We start from the raw sequence: 14264 nt of genomic DNA, 5'->3' as shown, positions 1-14264 counted from the left end.
CTTATGGCTAAGTGCCCTAATTGTCAACAAGTTAAGGTCGAACATCGAAAATGAGGAGGTATGACTCAAGAGATTAACATTCCTACATGGAAGTGGGAAGTGATAACCATGGACTTCATTATGGGTTTACCTCGTACTCGAAGACAACATGACTCCACTTGGGTGATAGTAGATAGAGTTATTAAATTTGCTCACTTCTTGGCTGTTAAGACTACAGATTCAATGGAGGACAACTCTATACTCTACATCCATGAGATAGTCAGGTTACATGGGGTTCCCTTGTCTATTATCTCAAATAGAGGTCCTCAATTTACCTTTTATTTCTGGAGATCTTTTTAGAAAGGTCTTGGTACTTAGGTGAATCTCAACATAACATTTCATCCACAAACGGATGGTCAGGTAGAGCGTTCCATTCAGACCTTAGAGGACATGTTGAGATCTTGCGTGATCGATTTCAAAGGTAGTTGGGATCATCACCTACCTCTCATAGAGTCTGCCTACAATAATAGCTACCATTCCAATATTCAGATTGCCTCTTATGAGGCATTATATGTGCATAGATGCAGATCTCCAATTGGATTGTTTGAAGTAGTTGAAGCAACATTGATTGGGCCAGATTCAGTTCATGAGGTTATAAAAAAGTTCAGCTCATCAGAGATAGACTAAAGACATCCCAGAGTCGTCAGAAGTCCTATGCAGATGTGCGGAGAAGGGACTTAGTGTTTGTAGTTGATGATTGGGTTTCCCTGAAAGTGTCACCTATGAAGGGGGTAATGAGATTTGGCAAGAAAGGGTAGGTCAGTCCTAGATATGTAGGTCCTTAGAGAATCCTAATAAAGGTTGGTAATATGGCTTATGAGTTTGAATTGCCAGCAATTCAAGTAGTGGTTCATCTAGTGTGTCACATTTCCTTGTTAAAGAAGTGTGTGGGTGATCCAGCATCGATAGTACCATTAGAGAGTATGGCTGTGAAGGATAGTCTCACTTATGAAGAGGTGCTAGTTGAGATTCTTGACTGCTAGGTTCATACGTTGAGGAATAAATAGGTTGCTTCAGTGAAGGTTTTGTGGAGCAATTAGTCCGTAGAGGGGGGGGGGTACTTGGAAAGTAAAAGCAGCCATATTTGTATGATTTTTGGAACTCAGTTCAATTAAATTTCAGTTACTAGTACTCAGTGGTAGGGATTGCAGCTCCTTCCCTCCATATCCAGCTAGTTTAGTCTTTATTCGAGGATGAATGTTCCTAAGGGGGGAATATTGTAATACCTCAAAAATCAGTATTGGACTTGTAGCATAAAAGAACAGAAATTGGTGAACCACGATAGAGTTCACGGATCATGAAAGGAACCATAGTCTGTCGACCTGCCAATGGCTCATGCGTAACGAGAGGAGGTAGCCCACGGGACCCTTCACGGGACGTGGACCACCCCACGAGCCGTGGGGAGGCTCGTGTAAGCCAGGTAGAACCAACTAAAGCTCAGGCCTTAGACCAAGGAGCCCACCACGGGTCGTGGTCTTGATGACGGGCAGTGGAAGGGTCTGTAGTCCTGAGCCAGCAGACCCCAGCCAAAGTAAAGGACCTCAGTGACCGTCACGGTTGTCCTGACCCGAGAACATCCCCTAGTCGTAAGGAGTACTCGAACCCGAAGGTGTTTTATACAAGCCACATAGTCATTCATTGCATTCAATAATGAAATGGTGCGGAATTAAAACTTATTTAAACCCAAACATTCAAACTTCATTAAAACAACTTTAAAAGACATAGCGGAAGTCTAAGTCTCACATGGACATCCTAGACGCAATCTCAAAACATAATTAGGGACACAACCCCTTACAATCAAAACAATAACTAAAAGTGTCCATTACATGAACAAAAGAAACTTAAAAGTCTTGTCCTAGAATTTATGAGACATACCAAGTTTTGGAGAAAGGCAATCCAACAATTCAAACTACCTAGGAGGAATCACTTGCCGGAACCTACATTTGCTGTAGAAACATGAAGAATATGGATTAGTACATAGAAATGTACTAAGTATGATGACTATGCAAAACATGATTAAAAAGGGACATTTTGGTTAGAAACCATGCAATATGCCACTTTTCGAAATATCATGAACAATTGCATAAAAGACATACAAGACAAATATAATCATCATGTAAGTCACAATACCACACTTTAACAATATCAACATGAAAACCTTTACCTTTACCTTGGACCTTCACCTCAAGCAACCCTTATGCTATACATTGTGCTATGTATGGATAACGTCCCATACCACCATCCATACTAGGGTACCACATTTAGGTCACCTAAAGTAAACTCATCATTCCTTTCTTTTCACCTTTGCACAATATTCATACATAAGCGATACATCATTTAATAAGATATGACAAGGGAAGATAATTCATAATATAACCCAAGTATAGCATGCATAACCTATTAAGAATTTAAGAGCCAACATTCTTTAATAACCTTATCTAGGGCATTTTCATGTCACACTCATTAGGATTTAGAGAAACTTACTATGACCCTCTCCAAGCCTACTCGTGCAATGTGTAGGTAACATTGCAAACTACTACCTACACTTTGTAGAACCTATCAAGAAACCATAATTAAATCTCACATGATGTGAAGTATGCATTTAACCGACATAGACCATGAGAACTTGTCATGGAATCCGGTGTCATAAGTCCCTGCACCGTAAAAAGGTGGTCTACTTGACTAAGAAAGGCCGGTACATATAGCTTAATGGATCTACTAGCTACCTATGCGGGCACATAGTTTATGGGATAAAGTAGACGATCATTGAAACTTATGCCTAACCATTGGGGGAGTTTCCATCTAACCAAATCCACTCGGTGCTTAGCCTACGTTCCCATAGAATAGTTCGTTACCTTGACATTATCACATATGAGAGGTGCCATTGGCCTACTAACGCTAGATTACATTCATTAACACGTGAAAGGGTGCCTTAAGCCTACCGTTTCAATGTTCATTTCGAAAAGCTCATTAACCCCTCATGAAAGGGTGCCATAAGCCTACTGGTTCAAGTCTCACTATTAACCTTCATGGGAAGGTGCCATAAGCCTACCAATTCCAAGGTTCATTATTATCATGAGTGGAAAGGTGCTACTAGCCTAACGATCCCAAGATTCAACAACCTATAATATAATCATTTATACAAGAAAGGGATGCACAAGCTCTACGAATTCGAGACATACAATATATATTAAAGAATCCTTCATATCCTATCATCAACATTCATAAGTGTCAAATTGAGAAAAAGCCTTTCCATAATAACAAATTTATAGTCATAACATGATCTCATTAGCTCCATTGAATTCCCATTCATACGATGTCATGATAACACTTTGATTTCTCATACTATGCCTTCAAGGCCATAAACTTCACATACCAATACACCAACAATACACCATAAGGTAAGCATGGTAATGACATACTTCAATAATCTAAAGCCAGTTAAACAAGTTCTATTCATATACATTCATTATCAAGCAACCCCACTTCATAAAGGCACAACCTAGGAATAGAGAGAAATCGTGGGTTCATGGAGTATTTTCATCTTAAATCACCAATACAACAACAATATAACAACAAGATGCCATTAGAAGCCTTTTAAAACCATTTGGTGAAAGAACCCATGAGATTGAGTAAAACCCTAGGTTTTCATAAACTTGAAATCGTTAAAAGTTTACTTTGGAGTTGATTCTAGGGTGAAAGCTAACCCTAGATGAAGGGTCACCATACCTTTGCTAAGACTTCCCAAGAAATTTAATGAAGAAATCCTTGAATCAAAAACCCTAGGTCCCACTCTTTCTTCTACCTTGAGTAAGAGAGAAATATAGAGAGAGAACTTTGGGATTTGATTTGGGAAAAAATAATAAGTGAGTGACTTGTTTAAAAGACTTAAAACCTTATATATTTATCATGTAAACCATTTAAAACAACCCACATAATAAAGCAATTGAAATGAAATTACCAAAAACCCCCAACTTGAGGCTGCCAGTCAGGGACCACGCCCATTTAAACGGGTCGTGAGGGGCACCACGGCTCGTTGTGGTGTCCGTGGTCCTTGAGGCAGTGTGCCTCCCATCCTTGCCAAGCCCTCCAAGGCAAAGACAAGTCCACAGAAGCTCCCGCGATCTGTGGTTCACACCACGAGTCGTGGTGAATCTCGTTGTCATGGGGAAGCACCTAGGCCAACTTGCCTTGCCTCTCTTGAGCCTAAGTGAACTCCAAGTTTTCTTTCACGGATTGTCTAGGGTACCACGGCTCGTGGTGGTGCCTGTGAACTAAGGGATAGTAGCTCCCTCAACTTGCAACATCTCCCACCAAGCTAAGGCAACCCCACGAGCCTTCCAACGACCTGTGGTCAGACCACGAGTCTTGAAGTGGCTCGTGAAGGGGTGCCTTGGCTTGGCACCAAACTTGAGCATGCTGCCTTGCCACCACGGTTCATGAAGACCCTCGTGGCCTAGGGAGGCAATAGTTAGGACTAGTTTTAGGTAGCTTAGGTTCCCAAACCATGGCTTACACCCAAAACCCTTAGCACTGGCCCTTAACTCAGGACATTAACCCCACAGTAAGGTTCTAGTTTAACTTATATTTTTCTGAGTCATTACACTATCCCCCACTTAGGAACATTCGTCCTCGAATGACACTTTAAACACTTCAAGGGAAAAACAACTCAAAACTAGCAGCACAACAATTAAGACATATCAATATAATGCATATACCATAGGAGGAAACATCAACTCCACATCAATAAACTCAAAACACAACAAGGAAGTATGAACTACATCTACCAACTCATTTTGCATCAAAGCAATAGATTTTACCATTTCATTGGAGAAACTTCCTTCTCCGCATCACATCATGCTCATTACAATAACATAAGGCAATTATTCAACTTTTCTCAAAACCACAGTTAAGCATGCTCATCAATCAACTAATGAAGTATTTAGGCAATTCATTATAGATGCATATCACCATGAGGAACACATAAATCAAAAAGCTCATTTTGTCATGCAAACATAAACTCATTAAAATATGCATAACATAAAGATACCATGGTAACTCATTTTCACAAAAGACTCCAAAAACATGCATCATGCTACTAGAAACTCTAATCCTCAAGCTTGAATAGAATAGAAGGAAAGAGGTAAGGACATCAACACTCTCATCAACCACCCTATTCAACATACCATCCCCCACTTAGGAGAAAACCCAACTAAGGAAAACATGGAAAAACAACAACATAGAAACCTCATGGAGCATTCATGACCATAAGGAACTAAAACTTACCGGCTCCTTCATTCGGATTAGCTTCTTTGTCCTTGCTAGTTTGGAGAGCATAGAAACGACCATAATTTGGAGGGATAGGAACAATTCCATCTTTAGAAGCTTGTTTGGCCTCCCTTCCTCTAGCTGTAAGAGTAGGACAATCTTTCACCTTGTGATCATTCTTCCCACAACCAAAGCACCCATTAGTACCTGTCACGACCCGAGAGAAACCCCTAGTCGTAACCGACGTACTCGACCTCGAAGAGGTCTAATACAAGCCTCTTAGCATTCATTCATCGCATAGACACTAAAACCATAAGGAATTAAAAACTTTCTTTACAAGAAAACATTTCATAAAAAAAAAACAATAGCAAGCGGAAGACTTTCTAGACTTTATACATGATGTCTCAAAACCATCTAATACTTTAGAGTACAAAATTCGGAACTAATCCCATACACAACTTAAACAATACTAAAAAGACATAAAAGAACATATGGGGTATTGTCCTCGAATATATGACGACTCACCAAGTCTTCATCTTCAACACTTAGAAACCTATCAAATAGCCATGACATGTCATCATCTCCAAATCCCTACACTTTAGTCCAAAAAGGGAAAGAAAGGGGTTAGCACAATTAAGTACTAAGTATGGAAGCCATGCAAAAAAATGCTAAAAAGGACGTTTATTGGAGAAACATGCTTTTATGCCATTTGGTAAAACTTCATAAAAAAAATACAAGTATAAGAGTCACAATATCCAACCATAACCAACATACAAGTCATTAACCACTTTAGCACATACTCCACACATAACCCATTCCTTCACCTTAAACCATCCACCTCAAGTAACCCTTGGACAACACTTTGTGCAATGTATGGATAGCGTCCCATACCACCATCCACACTAAAGCATCATCTTAAGGCCACCAAATGTGAACTTACCACTTATCATGCTTCATATCACAAGCCATCATGCACAACTAGTACCAATGTACAACACATGAACATAATTGACAAGTAAGCCTTTTCATCATTCCTTGACCTCTATCTCAAGTTACCCAAAGCCACACTTAAGTGAAACATGAAGTGACCGCCCATACAATCTCTTCATATACACCTAAGTATTCCTAAGGGTTACCAAAGATAAGGAAATTTACCATTACAATATAACATACTAAGTCAATGTTCACATATAAAACCATAGCCAACCGTATACATACTCAACATATATTCATATACAACCCATGCTTAACTTTAAAGGAACACATGCCATTTCATTACCATAGGACCTCTACCTAATATAACCTTAAGACACACTTGAGTAAGACAAGAAGTGACCGCCCATACAACCTCTTCAAGCACACTTAAGTGTTCCTCAAGATTACCTTAGATAAGGACATTTCCTTTACAACATAACATCAATAGACCAACATTCAAGCACATAAGGGGGCTTTCACATAATAGTCGTTAGACTTAGGGAACTCACTTTAGTATCTTCAAAGCCTACTCGTGCCATGTGTAGATAGCATCCCATACTACTACATACACGTTGTAGAGCCTATCCAATAACTAGAGTGCGCATCCCACATGATGGGAATAGGCATAACCGACATAGACCATACTATCTAGGTATGGAATCCGGAGTCTATCCTACTCCGTGGAGGTTGTTCTACTTGCCAAAGGTAGAACTAGTAAGCAACCCATGTAGGCACATGGTTTAGGGGATGTCCAAGGAAGTTCATTGTGCCTAATCTCATACTCAACTAGGCCACCTTCCTAACCACATCCACTCGGTGCTAGCCTTGTTTCCCATAGAGTACTCAATCATATATGTACTTAGAGAAGGTTCCTTTTCTAGTTCAACCAACTCATAGTACCTCTTCCCAAGAAAGGCCCCATTTCTTAGTCATGGCCAATCAAGGTTCATAAGGATAGCTCATTAAATCTCCCTGGAAGGGTTCCTTAGGCTTACCGATTTTTCATTAAGGGTGCCTTAAGCCTGCCGGTCTAAGGTTCATCATTTCACACATGAGAAGGGCTACCACCATTAGGTCTACCGATTTCATGGTTTTACATTTACTTAGGAAAGCTAGACTTGTGAAAGGGCACCATTTCTTAGTTTTTCCAATTCAAGTCTTGGCCTAGAATTCCTCTTTTAGCATTTATAGAAAGGGCACCATTTCTTAGTTCTGCCCATTTCACACATTCATGCATTCAAGACTTTAAGTAACAAGGAGGGACACTTTAGTCTACCAACCAAGTCACAACATTTTCATTTAAGGATACTTCATAATCCAACATCATTTCATATATACATCAGGAGAAATCATACTTTAACTCACAATGCTATCCAGTTTACATAGGATCATCACAAGATCACATAAAACTCATTCACATCATACCTTCACATAAAACTCATTCACATCATACCTTCACATATAGCTTCACATAAAACTTTACATATAGTTTCATATAGGACTTTACATATAGCCTCATTCATATCTAATAATATAAAAATACAATAATACTCATATAATGCCCTTCATGGCCTCTATTCACAATAATACAATATTCCAACATTATGCAACAACTTCCCCAATGCCTTCATGGCTACAATTCACAATAATACCACACAAGAACAAGATATAACACTTCCACCAAAGGTGGATTCAACCTACCAACAACAATTAACTCAATAAAGAGACTCCAAGCTTTCGTACCATAATTCAAAGCCATAGCCAAAATCACCAAAAATCCAAGCAATCACCAATACTTCACTCATAAGGCTTACCACCCTTAATTCACCCATTATCAACAATTAATCATGAATAAACATTAAACAACACAAGAGATATCAATACAATTCACTTTACACATAATTCCATCTACTTTGAATTTATAGAAATAGACCCACTTCATAAACACATTTTGGGGTTTTGTAGAATACAAGGATTCATGGAGTTTTTCATCTTAAAACATCAAATAAACATCAATAATATCATAACTTATCATTTGAAATCATTTCATGCAAGAACCCATGAGTTTGAGTAGAAATTAGGCTTTTTCACAAACTTTGGAAAAGTTGAAAACCATTTGAAATTGGCTCTAGGGTGATAGCCTGCCCTAGATAAAGAACTCCCATACCTTTACTACGATTCCCCAAGAAATTTGATGAAGAAAACGTCTTGCATCCACAACCCTATCTCCCACTTCTTCTTCTTATTCTCTTCTTTCTCTCTTCTTCTCTTCTTCACTCAAGAACCCTAACTCTTACTCTTTTAAAATGGAACAAAAATGATCCACAATCAGTCTAACACAACAATATAACCTCAAAAGAAATGATTTGTGAAAAGACCAAAATGCCCTTAAATTTCCGGACGGACTCCCTGCCAACTGCCCAACTTTCAAAGGGCATAACTCGCTCATACGAACTTGGAATCGAGCAAACTCAGTGGCGTTGGAAAGATCGTTCAAGGGCTTTCCGAAAATAACTGGAACTACTTCTGGATCATCTTGAGCTAGGAGTTATGACTGCTCAAAGTTGGCCAAAAACTCACTGATTTCCACACTTGGCCGAATTTCCAGATTCTGAATTTTTTTCCAAAAATGACTACTTCCAATTTCAAGCTTCTTCATATTCATTTTAAATTGTCGGATGTTACAGTACCGCCTAGGCACTTCCCATAGTGCCTCTTGCTACAAGTGGTGCAAGTAGGTTTAGAAAATTGATATCCACCACCTTTCTCTTGGTTAACATTAGGAGCACTTGAAAAATCTTGGTTTGGTGCCCTCTTCTTGAACCTAGGTTGACCTAGCTCATCGGATCTACCCCTCTTCACATTCCTATTCCTCCTCTTAAGTTTGAACTCCTCAATGGATTGAGCATACACTATGAACCTAGAAATGTTCATGTCATTATGGAGCATTGCTGTATGAAACACTTCCTTGACAAGGTCGGATATACCGGACACAAACCTACTCATCTCATCCCTAGGGTTTGACACCAAAGATGGAGCATACTTAGGCAATTGGGTAAACCTCAAGGAGTACTCTTGCACACTCGTATTACCTTGCCTAAGATTGATAAACTCCTCAACCTTGCACTCCCTCTTCTCACGGGGAAAGTACCTACCAAGGAAGGTTTCCTTAAACTCCTCCCATTCTATAGGCTCCGCTCACACCGGCCAATTGGCCTTCCATTGAGTGAACCAAACTTGGGGAACATCTTTCAATTAATAGGAGGCAAGGTCCGCCTTTTCTTTTGAAGTCACTCCCATAACACTCACTACCTTATACACCTCATCCAAAAATTCTTGGGGATCTTCTTCCACCTTACAACCTAGAAACACCGGAGGATTCATCCTCACAAATTCTCTCAACTTAGAAGCCATAGTACCCTCATTAGCATTCACCCTAGGCCCCACATCTCTAGTCGTTTGAACCGCCATGGCTCGGGCTAAGATTAAGAAATTTGACCTAATCTCTTCTTTGGTCATATCCGAAACTCCTATCGGAACTTGAACGTCTTGAGAACCTTGGGGAGGAACTTCCTTATTCACATTCTCTTCTCCTACTCTCCTTGTGGGTCTCCCTCTTGTGTTCATATCCTATAAACACAAGAGAAGGATTAGGAAAAGAACACTTATAGAGCTAAACTCTAAGGCACGACTTCAAGAATATGAAGAAGTGTAACTTCTAACGTCATATAGCCTCTCACTCATAGATGTGTCGTGACTCATACTGATGAACGAGACTCTACTAGACGTGGCTAGTGAGACTTTGATCCTAAAAACCATTTCTAAAATCTTATGCTCTGATACCATGTTTGTCACGACCCGAGAGCACCTCCTAGTCGTAACATGAAATACTCGACCCCGAAGGGGTCTTATACAAGCCACATAGTCATTCATTGCATTCAATAATGAAAATGGTGCGGAATTAAAACTTATTTAAACCCAAACATTCAAACTTCATTAAAACAACTTTAAAAGACATAGCGGAAGTCTAAGTCTCACATGGCCATCTTAGACACAATCTCAAAACATAATTAGGGACACAACCCCTTACAATCAAAACCATAACTAAAAGTGTCCATTACATGAACAAAAGAAACTTAAAAGTCTTGTCCTAGAATTTATGAGACATACCAAGTTTTGGAGAAAGGCAATCCAACAATTCAAACTACCTAGGAGGAATCACTTGCCGGAACCTACATTTGCAGTAAAAACATAAAGAATATGTATTAGTACACAGAAATGTACTAAGTATGATGACTATGCAAAACATGCTTAAAAAGGGACATTTTGGTTAGAAACCATGCATTATGCCACTTTTCAAAAAATCATGAACAATTGCATAAAAGACATACAAGACAAGTATAATCATCATGTAAGTCACAATACCACACTTTAACAATATCAACATGAAAACCTTTACATTTACCTTGGACCTTCACCTCAAGCAACCCTTATGCTATACCTTGTGCAATGTATGAATAACGTCCCATACCACCATCCATACTAGGGTACCACATTTAGGTCACCTAAAGTAAACTCAGCATTCCTTTCTTTTCACCTTTGCACAAAATTCATACATAAGCGATATATCATTTAATAAGATACGAAAGATAATTCATAATATAACCCAAGTATAGCATGCATAACCTATTAAGAATTTAAGACCCAACATTCTTTAATAACCTTATCTAGGGCATATTCATGTCACAATCATTAGGATTTAGAGAAACTCACTATGACCCTCTCCAAGCCTACTCACGCAATGCGTAGGTAGCATCCCATACTATTACCTACACTTTGTAGAACCTATCAAGAAACCATAATGAAATCTCACATGATGGGAAGTAAGCATTTAACCAACATAGACCATGAGAGCTTGTCATGGAATTTGGTTTCATAAGTCCCCACACCGTAAAAAGGTGGTCTACTTGACTAAGAAAGGCCAGTACATATAGCTTAATGGATCTACTAGCTACCTATGCGGGCACATAGTTTATGGGATAAAGTAGAGGATCATTGAAACTCATGCCTAACCATTGGGGGAGTTTCCATCTAACCAAATCCACTCGGTGCTTAGCCTACGTTCCCATAGAATAGTTCGTTAACTTGACATTATCACATATGAGAGGTGTCAGTGGCCTACCAACTCTAGATTACATTCCTTAACACGTAATAAGCCTACCGTTTCAAGGTTCATTTAGAAAAGCTCATTAACTCCTCTTGAAAGGGTGACATAAGCCTACCGGTTCTAGTCTCATCACTAACCTTCATGGAAAGGTGCCATAAGCCTACCGATTCCAAGGTTCATTATTATCATGAGTGGAAGGGTGCTACTAGCCTACCGATCCAAGGATTCAACAACCAACAATATAATCATTTATACAAGAAAAGGATGCACAAACTCTACCAATTCGAGAAATACAATATATATTGAAGAATCCTTCATATCCTATCATCAACATTCATAAGTTTCAAATTGAGAAAAAGCCTTTCCATAATAACACATTTATAGTCATAACATGATCTCATTACCTCCATTGAATTCCCATTCATACGATGTCATGATAACACTTCAATTTCTCATACTATGCCTTCAGGGCCATAAACTTCACATACCAATATACCAATAATACACCATAAGGTAAGCATGGTAATGACATACTTCAACAATCTAAAGCCATTTAAACAATTTTTATTCATATACATTCATTATCAAGCAACCCCACTTCTTAAAGGTACAACCTAGGAATAGAGAGAAATCATGGGTTCATGGAGTATTTTCATCTTTAATCACCAATACAACAACCATATAACAACAAGATGCCATTAGAAGCCTTTTAAAACCATTTGGTGAAAGAACCCATGAGATTCAGTAAAACCCTAGGTTTTCATAAACTTGAAATCTTTAAAAGTTTACTTTGAAGTTGACTCTAGGGTGAAAGCTAACCCTAGATGAAGGGTCACCATACCTTTGCTAACACTTCCCAAGAAATTTAATGAAAAAATCCTTGAATCCAAAACCCTAGGTCCCACTCCTTCTTCCACATTGAGCTAGAGAGAAATATATATAGAGAGAACTTTGGGATTTGATTTGGGGAAAAATAATAAGTGAGTAACTTGTTTAAAAGAGTTAAACCCTTATATATTTTTCATGTAAACCATTCAAAACAACCCCACATAATAAAACAATTAAAATGAAATTACCAAAAACCCCCAACTTAAGGCTGCCCGTCAGGGACCACACCCATCCAAACGGGTTGTGAGGGGCATCACGGCTCGTTGTGGTGCCCGTGGTCCTTGAGGCAGTGTGCCTCCCATCCTTGCCAAGCCCTCGAAGGCCAAGACAAGTCCACGGAAGCTCCCACGATCCGTGGGTCACACCACGAGTCATGGTGAAGCTCATGGTCATGGGGCAGCACCTAGGCAAAGTTGCCTTGCCTCTCTTGAGCTCCCTCAACTTGCAATATCTCCCACCAAGCTAAGGCAACCTCACGAGCCTTCCCACGGTCCGTGGTCATGATCACGAGTCGTGAAATGGCTCGTGAAGAGATGCCTTGTCTAGGCAGCAAACTTGAGCATGCTGCCTTGCCACCATGGGTCATGAAGACTCTCATGGCCTAGGGAGGCAGTAGTTAGGACTTGTTTCAGGTAGCCTAGGTTCCTAAACCATTGCCTACACCCAAAACCCTTAACACTTGCCCTTAACTCATGACATTAACCCCACAGTAAGGCTCTAGTTTAACATATATTTTTCCGAGTCGTTACAAAGGTCCATAGTCCTCCACATAATCTATGGGAGAGCTTGTGAAACGGACCCCTAGAACCAGTAGTCACTGGCCAGCAAACTACGACCCACTTGACGGGCCGTGCTCCCTTTGATTGTCCGTCAGAGGGTCCGTGGAAGGCCCATGTCATATTTTAAGTTGGAGTCATTTTGGTCTTTTCCCCTATGCGCTGGGCACCTAAACTACATGATTTAACCTTAAACTACGTTGTTTTACTCAGTTTAAACCTAGTGATGTAGTCAAAACTTAACCAAAACCTTTATTCACAAAATAAATCACCAAAACATAGAACAAAAGGAGAAGAAAGATTCGCCAACTTTCCCAAGAACACAAACAGATTTTCTTAAGTTCCAGCCCCAAAATCAAAGGATTTCTATATCTTGGCAGATTCTTGATTCTTAGTATCTCTTGACTAGACCTAGGGTTTCTAAAACCTTAGATTAAGTGTTGTGATTTAGATGTTGTAGTATCCTAAATCAAATTAGCTTGTTTCTTGGAAAGTTTGCTCGGTTATTTTGGATGAAATTTCCCTAGATGTGTAGATTCTCCTAGTTGATGAATTACACTTTCTAGGTCAGCTAAACATATATAAATGCTCATGTTTCGAATGTTTCATTGTTAGTATTTAAATATTGCATTATCAGATTTGCATGTCAAAACATTGAGCTATCCAGTATTTCAGTTATGTTGGTTATACATATTTTTAGTTGGGAGTAAGCTTAGAACCTAGTTGGACTAGGTTTCAACGTACCGTAATAGTCCTAGAACTACGTGCCCCAGTACGAGTATAACTCCCCTCTGTTGGTCATCAAATGTAATGATCATGCCAGTCATGCCTTTATACCCTTGGCAAGGTATATTGGGTCCTCTCGATGGGGCGTATACATTGGACTCCATGTTTTGCTGACGTGGTTTTATGTCGGTTAATAGTAGCTCCAGCAGTAAGACACTAGTGCATTTGACGAGGTTTTTAGTTAAACTTCATGATTCAATCTCAGCATGTTATGTTAATAATCAGAACTTGGTCATTTCATATTGTTCACTTCATTTCAGTATATTTCAATAATATTATTATATTCAAATTATTTCATTACTCAGTTATGCTTTGTTCAGCTTTCATATTTGTTCATTTATATTCTATATCCTGCATGCTCAATA

The sequence above is a fragment of the Solanum verrucosum genome, unplaced genomic scaffold (genome assembly GCF_900185275.1).
Source record: "Solanum verrucosum unplaced genomic scaffold, falcon-dt-bn FXZP01000188.1, whole genome shotgun sequence".
Classification (NCBI taxonomy): Eukaryota; Viridiplantae; Streptophyta; class Magnoliopsida; order Solanales; family Solanaceae; genus Solanum; species Solanum verrucosum.
Note: the sequence above shows the minus strand (reverse complement) of the source record.